Consider the following 6,000-nt stretch of genomic DNA (forward strand, 5'->3'; position numbering starts at 1 on the left):
GTGTGTACTTCTCTTTTTTATTAGGGGTCAGTGTGGATGGTGTCGATCAGGGATCAGTGCAATTTTTACAGGGGGGATAAGTTGTCTGAGTTGTCTGTGTTGTTACACTGCACTGACACCACTCGCCACACTCCAGTTCTCAGTTCCTGTATCATGCACCAAGGTGAACTATGCACTATGTACTCAAGTAACATTAGCTTTGAGACTGTATCAATTGTGTCAGAGCTGCAGAAGGTCAGCCAACCAGAACAATCAAAAAAGCTTACCACAAGAGAACCAACAGTGCTTTTACTTGGAGATACATGGTAGTTGTCACTTAACTAGACTTGAGAAAGGCCACTGGCCAAAATGTTGTTTTTTTTTTTTATTTGTGTGCGGTCTCTATTTGTTCATAATATTATGTATCCCTAGACTGGGTAAACCCAGCCTGATCTGCCGGCGATTTGATTTCGCCCTGGAAACCTCCCATTTTTTCTACCCCACTTCCATTACAAATCTTTGGGGACCAATCACAAACTGGCTTATCCACCTGGCACACCCAGATCGTTGGTCTGATTGGTTGAAGGACTATCCAGTTGCATACAGACTCATTTAAACTATGCCCGTTGATCACGCCTCTTGTGCAGTAGAAAATACAGAGCAGATTCCCCAGACTAAAAGATTGAGCTTAGTCTGGTGATAGCCAGGCTAACGTATCTGGTGACCAGCACCTCAAAAAAACAGTGTGCGTTTGCTTTTTCTACTCACAGTTGTCACTTACTGTAGCTATAAACATCCCTCTGAAGAAAAAGGAAATGGTGACCAGAAGCATTATTCCCTAATGATGCAATCCTTAATCTGTTTTGCACAAGCAAGAAAAATAAAAAATATCTAAAGCTAGTATGATGGACATGCAAATGAGTAGAACTAGTAAGTCATTTTGTAGAAACAAGAGCCAGAAAAGACGATGATGCAGACATCAAGATATTTATAAGCAAAGGAAAAGGTTAAATAATTTAATGTGAAACCGTTTCAAAATGCAGTTTGTGAATATCCTCTGCCCAGAAAAGGCATGGAATTAAAGTCAATGTCAATCTCAAACACAAATATCAGAACGTAAAAAAAAAAAAAAAAAAAAAAGAAAAAAATTATGACGCACAGTTAAGTGCCCCTTAAGAAAGTGTTGCTAATATTCATTCACTTGATAAAAGCACGGGCATAGGCTTTTGTGAAATGACAATGCAACTTTCTTTTCATCGGGGGATTTAATGACAGTTTTGAGATAACAGATGATTTTTCCCCTCATGCCAGTATGAATGGTGTGGATCAGGCAGCTTATCTATCCATCTACATAATTTATTCTGAAGAAATCATCAGGGTTTTTCATGACCGTTTTGAGATAACAGATGCTTCCCCCCTCATGCCCTATTGCCCCAGCCCCCCCAATAAGGAAACCACCTGGACAGAGGCCCCTATACCCTAATTCTCGCAACCTACAGATCTAAACAAACAAACAAAAACGCCTACTCACTTTTCGTGTTGGGGTCAGAAACGCGTTACGCTGTTAGTCGACTTTCAGCAGCCTCGGCTGACCTACTGTATTGTGCAGTGAGTGTGAGCGACTGGGATTCCAAAAGGAGAAGGAGCTGATGTTGCTGCTCTCAACTTCCTTCCCCACAGAGCTGAACGTGTTTCACAAGATATTGTGCACTAATGTGAAACCACAGGACACACTATGAGCAAAGGGGGAATCCACGCAGTGAGGACAGGAGGTGAGACCAATATGTGGCAATTTATTGGCAATGTCGCAGGGCGTAACCAATCATGACTCAGCTCAGTCAGCACTTTTTAACATTTAGAGAAAGCTGATGGAGGTTTACTTTAAATGACAGTTGAGAGAAAATGAAGTAGCAATTATCTCAACACATCTTATCCAACAAACTGAGGCAACTGATGTCACCCACTGTGGAGAATACATTTGAAATATACTGAAAGTGTATTTAACACATGGGAAAGAAACATGTCATGCAAAGTACTGATTTCTACCACTAGAGGGCACGGCATCAGATGGAGCTTTCAGTCAGAACCCACAAGTTTTAATCCTGATAAAAGTAATGACTGCTGGGCATGTTTGTCCCATTAACAAACACAGAAGATTGCTGAAAAAGTGTGTTAAGACAACTGAAATAAATTTAAACATGTTCAATAGAGCACTGATGTTTATAACAACTTCACAATAGCTTGTGAACTCAGATAGTATTCCAGAGGGATCTAGGTGACCACTAAAAGAGTGAATCTTTTCAGTGCTAAAATTGGAATGTGCACAGCATTATATACAGCAGATGTGATATTTTTGTCTTTTGTTTTTGTGAAACAGAATATAAAATAGATTGGAAATGGAATAGAAATACATTTGAAGTTGAATGGAAATTGAAGTCAATTGCGTTTATTGCCCAATGGAAGCAAACATTTCATACACTGAATGTTCTCTGACTCATGGTATTTTCTTCGGCAAGGAAAGCCCAATTAAGACCTGTTGCTGGTATGCTTGTACAATCTAGTGTGGCTGTGAATGAGCTAACGTCACTAGCGCGACTGGTGGGTTTGTAGTCGTTGGAATTACGATCTTTCACAATGTTGTAATTCAATAGTTACGAAACAAACTGCAAATGTCTTTACATGAAAAATTGTCTTTAAAATTGACAAACATCATATGGGTAATTCAAGGCACAAGTCAACCGGGACCAGAAAATAATTTCTTTTTCGCCATAGACTGCCGAAGATAGGTCCCATGGAGGCAAACGGAAGGGGCGGGACTTCCCCACTCTATGTTGCGCTGAGCCTGGATTTGAACCAACAATCCTTGGGGTCAGAGCTCACTCCTCTAACCACTGTGCTACATTTCTTGTAGGACTACATTACAAACTGACGGTTTTATGCGTTTTTTTTACTCGGTAATGAACTGCAAGAACTGACCGTGTGAAAGGCCCAATTGATCTTTTTCCAAGTTTACACTGAATAAGGAGAGGTAAATAGGCCTATTATTTAGACAGAAGTAGCTATTGCACTGGTAAATAGATCACATAAATTCCCATTGAGAGACTGTATAGCCTACTGATAAGCTAGCTAGCAGGCAAACTAACTTAGCTAACGTTACATTATCACCAAAGATTGTTAAGGCGGAGCAAGATACTTCGTCGTAGTTCATGTCTATGGGCGCGAAATGGGGATCGAATCCTGTCTGCATAAAGAGGCGTGTCGATGAAGTATTGATGAGCGTACGTTGCAACCGGCCAACAGCAGCGGCATAAATAACCGGCACACACCTGATATAAAGTCGATTTTCTCCAGACTGGAATGCTCAAAAATGCTAAAAATGTACCTGGAATGTTCAGAAGGGTTTGAGGATCATGAAAACGTGCCCGAAATTCACATTCCTAACTCTATAGAACCAAGACCTTAACATATGTGGTAAAATTCTGAGCTATGCCCATAGACTTCAATGGAGCAGTCGCTGCCTTAGCTCTGCATAAAGGGGGATTATGACCCCCCCTCGTGCGATCTGGGTTCCCGGAAGTGGCTCCTGATGAAATATCTTGCTCCGCCTTAACAATCTTTGTTATCACCATTTTTTCTTTTTTCTACCTGTAGGCTATAAGTTAAAGGAGAATTCCGGTGTGATATTGACCTAAAGTGTATTGAAACATGATACCGAGTGTGAACGTATGTCTCATAGCCCATCTCGGCTTGTCCCCTGCACTCCAAAATCTGGCGCTAGTTAGCCGATGCTACCAACAGCTTTTTCAATAGTGGTGCTTCGGCATCGGGCTAGCCATGCAAATAAATCACTGTTTTACACCCATTTACGAGGCTCAATGTATCTCCACACTTCATTGGTAGACTTCCGAGGGCCCTGACATTTAAAACAAGACATTGAGAACTTTGAAAAAGCACTGGTAGTTTACTTACAAGACGATTTATACAGACGGTATCTTCACGAAGTTTAGCGTTTTGCAGCCATCTTGAATTTAGTCACGATAAGTCGAGCAACGAGTAAGAATGAACAGGTATGATAAGGGATCAGATTCCAAAAATAATTCAGTGGAAATGCATGGATTCCAGTTGCTGCTACTGGAAGAAACTGGAATCCATGCATTTCCACAGTTGTATTGGTGCACTGCATTTTATTATCAGCCTAGCAGCTAGCGTAGTGAAACATTTCGTTTTTCGCCATACTCTCTGTCTGTCCTCGATGACGCGGCGATTTTCTCTACTGATCTCTGCCTCGATCCTGCACATTACATAGTTTTGTATTAGTTTGTCTCTGATGGCAAATGTGTAGTCAGGGTGGCGCGAACTATTTGTTTCTCACCAAAAGCCACGATGAAACGGTAACAAATAGGCTATAGCCTAGGCTATGTAGACTAAAGAGTCAAATCGTGGAGAGTTTATTGTTTCGTTTTGGCAAGTAGCTGCGTAATAAACGGGATAATGTATAGAACATGGAATATGTATATATGTATATGTATAGAACATAGAACGATCTATCCAATTGTGTGCAGTGCAATTTTTAAATGCATGCTTGTTGCCGCCCCTCGAGTTGGGTCATTACATTGTTCTTGGCCGGTCTTTATTGGGAAAATAAAGTCCCTTCAGGGCGCTTCGGGGTCCGGTTCGCCCTGTCGGGACTTATTTTCCCAATAAAGACCGGCGTTCTATACATTATCCCTTACTTAGTTAACACACTGAGAATGATTGCTGCACTATATGTATTGTTCTCTAGCAACCTGAAGGTCCAAGACTCAATCCACTGAAGGCTCTCTCTCGTAAGATGGTGGATCTGATGTCTGCTTTGTGGTCCTATAGGACGACGCCATGGATTGGGGTCAGAGATGCGCCTGAGAAGTAAGTGTTTGTGTTTGTAATCAAGTGCTGTTTTCACAATTTGACTGATGCTAAAACTGCAGTAGCGGATTTGAATGTACATTAATACCGTGAATTTAAGACATCAAAAAGCCTGTTCATGGCCTCAAAGAAGTCAGTCGTAATATTTGCCTCACTTGGCAGCCTCTCCAGCTGTATCATAGTCTTCAGTCTTATTGTGTCATCACAGCATTTATAGTAGGAAGGATCATATTAAGCAAAGAAATGTGCAGGTGTAATAACTTAATTTCAAGAACATAAGAATATAATTGTAATTCATGATGTATTTTTTTTTTTACTTTGCAGTGTTTTAGGTGCTGTAAATGCTGGCCATATGACTTCAACCTTCATCCAACCAAACAAAGAGATCCTGCTTTCCTGCATTCACACTAATCCATTGAGGATGTTAGTTAATTCAAAGACAAGAACAGTATTTAGTTTTGTAAATGCTTAACTACCACTCAATGCAATGCCATGTCTCTGCAGGACACATCTACTGGCAGTTGATGGAGGGGGTTTAGGGCAGTTGATTATTGTGGGAACAGCATCGTCTGTAAGATGCTTTCTTTTTTGCTGTAAAATACATTATCAATATTGTGCTATTCTTTTCCTTGTGGGGAGACTGCAGAATATGGCTATGTATGCAGGTGTTAAATTGTGGGATTTGTTGAAAATGTGAATTTCAAATAAAACCATACCATTCAAAGTTAGCCTCACACACTCCATACCATCCTTTCCTCAGGTTTACTTGTTTGGATCAGATGGACAAGTCGACACTCCTCATATTAACAAGCCACCTCTTTCTTCTACTAGTTCAATAATATGGTATAGGAAAGAGAAATGCCAGTGTTCATCATATTTTTAGCCTTATGTCAATGAAATAATAAGTGATGTAGGCCTATTGTATTTCCATTGTAATTTGTGTGGGTAGTAGGCCTAAAGATATGGCCGTGTGGCGGTGGGATATATGGGATATATAGGTGCTAGGTGCTAGGCTAGCGCAAGTCAACGGTATGTGCTAGCCTGCCACTAAAAACAGTCTTACCTACTCCAAAGGACACTCGAGGCAAATTCCAGACAATCGATGTAAATGTCTGT

General features: G+C 40.7%; 1 protein-coding gene and 1 long non-coding RNA gene across 2 annotated transcripts in view; one reads left to right on the forward strand and one right to left on the reverse strand.

Moving 5' to 3' along the window:
* LOC121718459 (B-cell receptor CD22-like) overlaps positions 1-1,618 on the reverse strand; it is a 47,734-nt gene extending 46,116 nt beyond the window's left edge. Inside the window, exon 1 of the mRNA XM_042103473.1 lies at positions 1,511-1,618. The gene's annotated coding sequence lies outside the window, so the exon portion shown is untranslated. The remainder of the gene's footprint in view (positions 1-1,510) is intronic.
* Positions 1,619-4,722: 3,104 nt separating this feature from the next.
* LOC121717920 lies at positions 4,723-5,612 on the forward strand. Its single transcript, XR_006033817.1, has 2 exons — positions 4,723-4,884; positions 5,217-5,612. It is a non-coding gene; the product is annotated as an uncharacterized LOC121717920 (long non-coding RNA).
* The last annotated feature ends 388 nt before the right edge of the window (positions 5,613-6,000 follow it).

The sequence above is a fragment of the Alosa sapidissima genome, chromosome 9 (genome assembly GCF_018492685.1).
Source record: "Alosa sapidissima isolate fAloSap1 chromosome 9, fAloSap1.pri, whole genome shotgun sequence".
Taxonomy (NCBI): Eukaryota; Metazoa; Chordata; class Actinopteri; order Clupeiformes; family Clupeidae; genus Alosa; species Alosa sapidissima.